Consider the following 7,716-nt stretch of genomic DNA (forward strand, 5'->3'; position numbering starts at 1 on the left):
CTCCCTCCCTGGAGTGTGAACAATATCCCAGATCTGTGGTCACCTCTGTGCCTCCCACCAAATGATATGCTCAGGGACAGCAGGGATGGTCTCTGAGGAAACACATTTGTCCCTCCAAAACCCAATACAGAATCAGTCACTGAGATGGCTGGCAAAGGATGGGGGGGTCTTTTCCATGCAGTTCAGCTGAGGTATTTGTGGCCTTCATTCCACCCAACACTTGTTGTGATAGATGAACATTTTATATAGGATGTGTCAACTTTGAGAAGGTGAAGTCAAATCTATCGAATGCAAGTGAGAAACAGGAAGGGACAATGTGCTTAGGGGTGGCCATGTGAGGTAGATGCTCCAAGTCCCATGAAACCTTCTCACAAAAGTCCCAAAGCCTGTGGAAAAATCAGGGTCTGACGGCTGCTGAGCACAGTGGGCAGATGTTGCAACCTGCAAGAACCAACCCAACACACAAAGGTAGAGTCTTCCTGGAGCCTGAAATCCTCTAGAAGCTCTTGGAAGAAGAGACAGGAGCCTGGTAAAGGGGCGATGTGTAGAGACACACAAGATGTCCAAGGCAGGAGCATGGGGAGGAAGCCAGCCTCTAACTTTGCCCTTTCCCTTAGCTACACTTAAACTAGTGGGCACTGGGTCTTCCCCGGGGCTGGTGGAGTTGAAACTCCCTCATGAATGCAGAGACCCTCCAGCTCCCATGGAGGCCGGTGACACAAGCAAGGCCATCCCCTAACCTCCATTCCCTTGGAGGCCCTTCCATAGATGGTGGCTGCTGGGGGTCACATAGGAGGGAGTCTGGGCAATGGGGCTAGCCCAGAAGAGCTTGGCAGGGTGCCAGCAGGCTTGCCCTGGCACAGAGATATGAGCACATGGCCGTTGCAACTGGTCTAATTGCTGTCTCATCAGCTCTCCCAGGGGCTTATTCCAGAGCCAAGCAAAGGGAGGTTTCTGCTGTGAGACTTGAGGGAGCCTGAGGAGAGGTGGAGGGCTCGGCGCTTTGAAAGGCACTGACAAAGCCCAGCATGCCCAGGGCAGAGACCCAAGTCTGGGGGTGGGGGAGGCAGGGAGCAAAATAGCCAGGAGGGAAGGGACTAGCATTCTCAGCCGCTGCTTTTGGCTTCCCCTCTTGACCCAGTGTCTCCCCCTAGCTGGTGTCTCTCTTTTCCCAAGTTCTCCCTGGGCTCTACCTGCTTCCTCACCTGCCCTTGATACCTCAGACCACTGCTGTTGGGCCTCCAGCTGCACTTCAGCTCTCACCTGAAACCACAAAGACCTAATTCCAAAAGTCAGTGACCACTTGTCTGTCCTTAACTTCCTGAAACCTCGTGGCCACATTTGACATGTTTCATTATCCCCTGCTTCATGAAAATCTCCACTCCCTCATTCCGGACTCCCTACTTAGACATAGGTTTTCCCAGCTCTACTTCTTTAGACATTCTTTTTCAGTCTCTTTCCTTGGCCCCTCTTCTTCAGTAACTCCCTTAAATGTTGGATTCCCCAAAATACTCTCCTTAAACCTCACCTCCCCATGGATACTCTCTTGGCTCCTCTCAGCCACTCCTGAGGCTTCTACCACCTTCTCTTGGTAGCCAAGTGAATGCTATGTCACCTCAGCCTGGACACTCCCCTGAGCTAGTACAGACACAGACTCAGTGGTCATCTCCAAAGACATGTCAAAAGGCTGAGGGTATGGCTCAGTGGTAGAGTGCTCGCCTTGTGTGTGTGTGTGTGTGTGTGTGTGTGTGTGTGTGTGGTGTGAGAGAGAAAGAGACATGTCAAACCCATCTCACCCCAAACAGAATTCATTGTACCCCCAGACCATATTTCCACCAGCTTTTATTTCTCAAGAAGCAGCCCCCCATCCACCCAGACTCCCAGCTAGAAACTTCCACTCCTCCCTCTCCCTCACCCCTCACATCTAATTAATTACCATGACCTGCCAATTTTACCTCCTTAATAGCTCTGGAATCCATCCCAAGCATTCCATCCCTACAAACACTGCCCTAATTCAGGCCTTTATTATTTCTCTACCAGCAGAGTGCGTCCTCCTCTGACCAGTCTCCACACTACAGCCAGTTAGATCTTTTCGGCACAGACTGGAACATGGAATTCCCCCATAAGAACCATCCAGTGGCGCTGGGGATGCAGCTCAGGGGTAAAGCACTTGCCTAGCATGTGCAAGGCCCAAAGTTCAATTCCCAGTACCACAAAAAAAAAAAGAAAAAGAAAAAGAAAGTCCACCAGTGACTCCCCATTGCCTCTCGGGTCAAGTCTAAGTTCCTGAGCCTGACATACGGGGCCTTTAAGATTCGACCCTCACTCATATACCCCATGTCCAGCCCTGAGAGGACTTCTGCCCTCACAGAGCTGTCTACTCAGCCTCCTCATACTTGGTCTACTCGCAGCTGAGGGCTGAGGTAGTTAAGAGTGTGGGCCCATCAGGGTACAGTGACACACCTATAGTCCCAGCAACTCAGGAGGCTGAGGCAAGAGGATAAAATATCCAAGGCCAGCCTGGGCAACTAAGCAAGGCCCTGTCTTTAAAAGAGAGAGACAGGGATGGGGACAGGCAGGCTTGGGAGCCTGATTACTTAGGAAAGTCACTTACCTACTTTCTGTTTCAGTTTTTCTATCTGTAAAATGGGAAAGAAACAGTCTTTACCTCATAATATTGAATTTCCTTCATAACAGAGCTAACTAGATTGTATATGGAAAGCACTTAGCCCGTGATGCATATTAAGCACTAAATAGGTGTTAGCTTTTATTAGTTATTATTCCCTCTTTAAGAACCATCTCTGTGAAGCCACCTCTTCCTCTTAGATTAAGATAAGTACCTCTCTTCTGGACCTTGAGAGTCCTAACTTCTCTCATGACACTTGAGACCATCTGCCTTCTGCTTGACCTTCCTCCCCTGCTATCAAACCATCCATTGGGCAGGGGGTAGAGCTCAGTGGCAGAGAGCTTGCCTAGCATGTGTGAAGCCCTGGGTTCCATCTCCAGCAGTGAAAAAAAAAAAAAAAAGAAGAAAGAAACGAGAGGAGATCTATTTATTCTTGCATCTCTAGTACCCAGCCCATCATTTTTCATATGAGCCTCAGACAGCCTGGCAGTACTATTATCATCTCCAAAGCTCAGAGAGGTAAAGGGAATTTCCCAGGATCACATAGCTAGAAATTGGCAGAATGCTGACTTAAACCCAAGTGTGCAGGATTCCAAACCTTCTGATCTTTCCACTCTACCTAACTGCCTCAGGGGAGGCGAGATCTTGAAACCTTGTCCTCTAAGGAAGGATTAAAGGAACTAGTGGCTGCTCTGCCTGCAGAAGAGACAACTCAGGGGCAAGGACCATCCCCTCCCAGCCATCTGTTTGAAGCCTACTGCTGCTGGTATGTGTGTTTCAATAGTGGTGCCAACGCATGTGTTAGACACGTGTGCGATGAGGTCATGCCAAAGCACTAGGGATGCAAACCTTCATCTCCAAGCCCCCACTCACCTCTGCGTAGTCCTCAGAATTTACAAGATGCTCTCCCAGTTTGTCATTTGATCATCTTTACTCACCTGAAATGAGATAGCCATGGATCAGACTGGGCTGTAACTTGTCACAAGTTGTCCCATGCAGAAGTGGCAGGGCTTGGACACCAACATTTAATCAACACAGAAACTCTATACCAAGCCCCATTTCCTCTGGAAGTCTGAGGACAAAGAGACTGACTGGGAGGTTATTCCTCAAAGAAAGGGGGATGTGACTGCTGGGATGATTTGGGCATGGCCTACCTAGAGGGCAGACAGGAGAGGAGGGCCCTCAGACTCAGCATTCTCATCTGCAAAGGGGAACAACATGGCATCCTCATATAGTAGGTGCAAGCTTTAAAAGAAAGGATACACACAGAACAAGGAGATCAATGCCTGGGGCCTCCCAAGCACCCAGTGAATACAACATTGCTTCTGAACTCCTGGAGACCTTGGAACAGTGACAAAGGTGTTCTAGGAAAGTCAGAGAACCGGGCAGGAATGGGGTGTGGTGGCACACACCTACAATTCCAGCTACACTGGAGTCTGAGGCAGGATGATTTCAAGTTCAAGGCCAGCCTTGGCAGTTTAGTGAGATCATGTCTCAAACTAAAAATTTAAAAAGGGGCTGGAACTGTAATTCAGTGGTAGAGCACTTACCAAGCCATATACTAGGCCCTGAGTTCAATCCCCATGACAACACACACAAAAAGGCAGAACCGGATTATAAAATCCCATTTTGCAAACTATAGGGCCTCAAGTTAAGTCACATAACCTCTTGAGACTTCTTTTGTGTGTGTGTAGGGGAGTATTGGGGATCTAACCCAGGGGTACTCTATCACATAGCCACATCCCCAGTCCTGTTTTCATTTTATTATTTGGAGACACGGTTTCCTTATGTTGCCCAGGCTGGCCTCAAATTTGTGATCCTCCTGCCTCAGCCTCTGGAGTAGTTGAGATTACAGGCATGCACCACTGCACTGGGCCCCTCTCATCTTTATGGCCTCATTTATAAAATGGAGACAATCAGGTCTGCCTTAAAGAATTTTTATGAACTGGGCTGGGGATGTAGCTCAGGGCCACAGCACTTGCCTCACATATGCAAAAAGCCCTAGATTCAATCCCCAGTACTGCAAAAAGAAAAAAAAAAGTCCCAAGTGATGTTGTGAACATTTACTGTGAATACATGCAAAATGGCCAACGTGGGAGGACGCACTAACAAATGGCACCAGTCATTGTTCTTTCAGATTAGATCTTAGGGAACAGTGATAAAGATTCTGGAGCCATCTGGGTTCCAAGCTGTTTCTTGACCTCTTAACTGTGTGACCCTTAACAGGTCACTTAACTTCTCTGTGCCTCATTTTCTTGATAACAGAACTTGTTGAGAAAGAGTAAATGGCCCAATCCATGTAATCTACTCCTGGTACACAGCACATGCTCTGAGGATTGGTGAGAATTGTTACTATCTAACTAAGGCCCAAGAGGCAGGAACTAGTATCCCCCTTCTCCCAAGGCACCACACCTCCTTCATGAACAAAGACTTAGCTTGAGGCCAGTTGGAAGAGATTAATGAGGTTCTTTTTATTCAGTCTCTTAAAAGCATAAAATGACCCCTACAGAACTGGGGGGCCCAGCTCCCCTGCAAGCCACATTTAGGCAAAGATGCCCCAGGCTCTCCCTCATTTTAGGCCAGAACCATCTAGAGCCCTTGCAGAGAGTTTTGTTGGGCTTGGAGGGCTCGGAAAACATGAGACACTATCCTTCACTCTCTCCCTGGGAGGTCAGAGGAGGGAGCCAGGGAAATAATCCACCTTTCACACACTGAACTCTGGCCCCCATAGCGGTGGGGGCTGCAGAGGCGTGGCTTCCTGGGCTCCACGATTGCACAAGGGCAAGCCAGGGTTGAGGGCCAGCATCTGGGGTCCAGGCCCAGGCCGTGGAGGGCAGGCGGTGTCCTCCGGCTCCCTTTACTACCGGCGTCCTAGAGTCACGGTGCATTTTCCCAGGCGCCTGCTCTGGGCTTTCACAGCTTCTCCCGCCACCTGGGCCCAGCCAGGCCTTGGGGCACAGGAGAGGAAGCGTGAGCCCCAGTGCTGGCCTGCTGGGTCATCAGTGCAAGGGGAAGGCTGGCATGGGGCTTTCACACACCGAGAGGCTGCAGGCGCTTGTCAATGACCCCTCGGCCCCCTGTCCCCGGCCCCGCCCCACCCCCAGTGCCGCGTGGAGGGAAATCAGGAGAAGCCGAGGAATTGTTTGTAATTAGTGTGTTTTTAAAGGCTTTTCCGTGAGCCTTTAGCAAGATTTCGGGGGAGGGCAGTTTGCCAGGGAGCATTGAAATGGAAATCCTGTGTTTTAGCCTGGACCCTCTTGGAAGGAGATTCTTCCCAGAGAAAAGGCCAGAAGCCCCGCCCCCTCCCCCGGGTCCCCGGTGCGCTGCTGTGGTCACGGCGGGCTCTGGCGATGTGGGGCGGCTTTGTGGGATGGCATTCCTGTGCACGGGCCTCATCTCTGCCTCAGGACCCCGCCGTTCAGCCCCCACATGAAAGGCTGCTGCAGGGCCCCCATGTCCCCCTCCCCCTCCCCAAGGACGCCCCCGCTCACCTCCGCCCCCATCACTGACATTCTCCCTTTCCCCCCACTTTTCCCAAATGGGAGGCAATGGGCCCTGGAACGGGACACTTGCAAAGAGTTCCCTCCTCCCAAGTTACCCAGAGGTCATGTGCACAAGCGACAATTCTAAGAACAGCCCCTCCCGCGTGAGCAGCATTTTACAGCAGCGTGCAGTGCCATGGTGCATCCACCAGGCCGGTTAGTCCTCGCAGCCACCCCCAGGACGAGCTACTGTCTAGGACTCTCAGTGCCCGGTGGGGCTGGGGGAGGGGCGGGCTGGCCCAAGGTTTCTCGCTAGCCAAATAAAAGAGCTGGGTTGAAACCCCAGGTCTGGAAAATGCCTCCCATCCAGTCTGCAACCCGGGCTGCTGCTCCCACACGCTGGCTGACACGCATGCAGGGCTGTTCTTCTAGTGCAATCCCTGGGCCTTGTGGTCTGGGATCATTTCCTGTGGCCTGAAGTACTTATTTGCAAGTTGTAAGGACTGCCCGGTTTCTGGAAGCCTCGCTGAATGCTTCCAGCTGGGAATTTAACCTTCTCAGACCCAGCTGTGGATCTTGCGAGCTTTCTTAGTTCCCACCCATTTTCCTAGAACCTCCTGAGGTAAGTAAATTAGTTGTGAATGGGTGGAGGACAGTGGAGAAATACCGGACAGGGGTTCAGAAGAACCTGGTGTGGGCCTGGTTCTGCCACCCACTTTCCCTGTGACCTTGGACAAATCCATTGGCCTCTCAGATCTCAAATCAGGGCTTAGAAAGTGTGCTCCCCTGTCTGAGCAGGCAATCGTGCCTCTCTTTTTTACCGGAAAGTAAATGCAAATTGGCCTCCCCTTCTGCAGCTCCTCTACAGCTCTCGGGAGCCTGTGAAACCCGGGAACTGTTGCACATGAAAGCTGACTAAGTAGGTCCTTGGGGACAGTGGAAACCATCCTCTCCCCGAAACTGGACCTCTCCGGCATTGTACAGATGAGCAAACTGAGACCCAGGCAAGGGGAATGATTTACCCAAAGTCCTCCAGGAAAACCAGTGGCAAGTTGGAATTAAAATCCAGCTCAGCAAGCGATGATAGCACAGGCAGTTTGGGAGATTTTACCCTCCAATAATTTCCGACCAACCCTCCTAAACTACTCCCAATACAATTGTAATAATCATAGATGCATATTTTAAATCCTACGTATGTGTATGTAGGGTGTGGTGACTGTATGCCTGTAATCCCAGCAACTCTGGAGGCTGAGGCAGGAGGATCACAAATGCAAGGCCAGCTTCAGCAATTTAGCAAGGCCTTAAGCAACTTAGTGAGACCCTGTCTCAAAATAAAAAGATAAAAAGGGCTGGGGATGTGGCTCAGTGATAGAACTTCTGGGTTCAGTCCGTGGTATAAAAATAAATTAAAATAAAACAAAAGTCCTATGTAAATCATGAATGAAAGTATCTTCAGAAAACTTTGCAATTTTTTTTAATTTTTATTGTTGGTTGTTCAAAACATTACATAGTTCTTGATATATCATATTTCACACTTTGATTCAAGTGGGTTATGAACTCCCATTTTTACCCCGTATACAGATTTCAGAATCACATCAGTTACACATC

This window comes from Marmota monax, unplaced genomic scaffold (assembly GCF_021218885.2).
Source record: "Marmota monax isolate L192 unplaced genomic scaffold, Marmota_monax_Labrador192_F-V1.1 WCK01_AAM20220418_F8-fsc00375, whole genome shotgun sequence".
In the NCBI taxonomy this organism is placed as follows: domain Eukaryota; kingdom Metazoa; phylum Chordata; class Mammalia; order Rodentia; family Sciuridae; genus Marmota; species Marmota monax.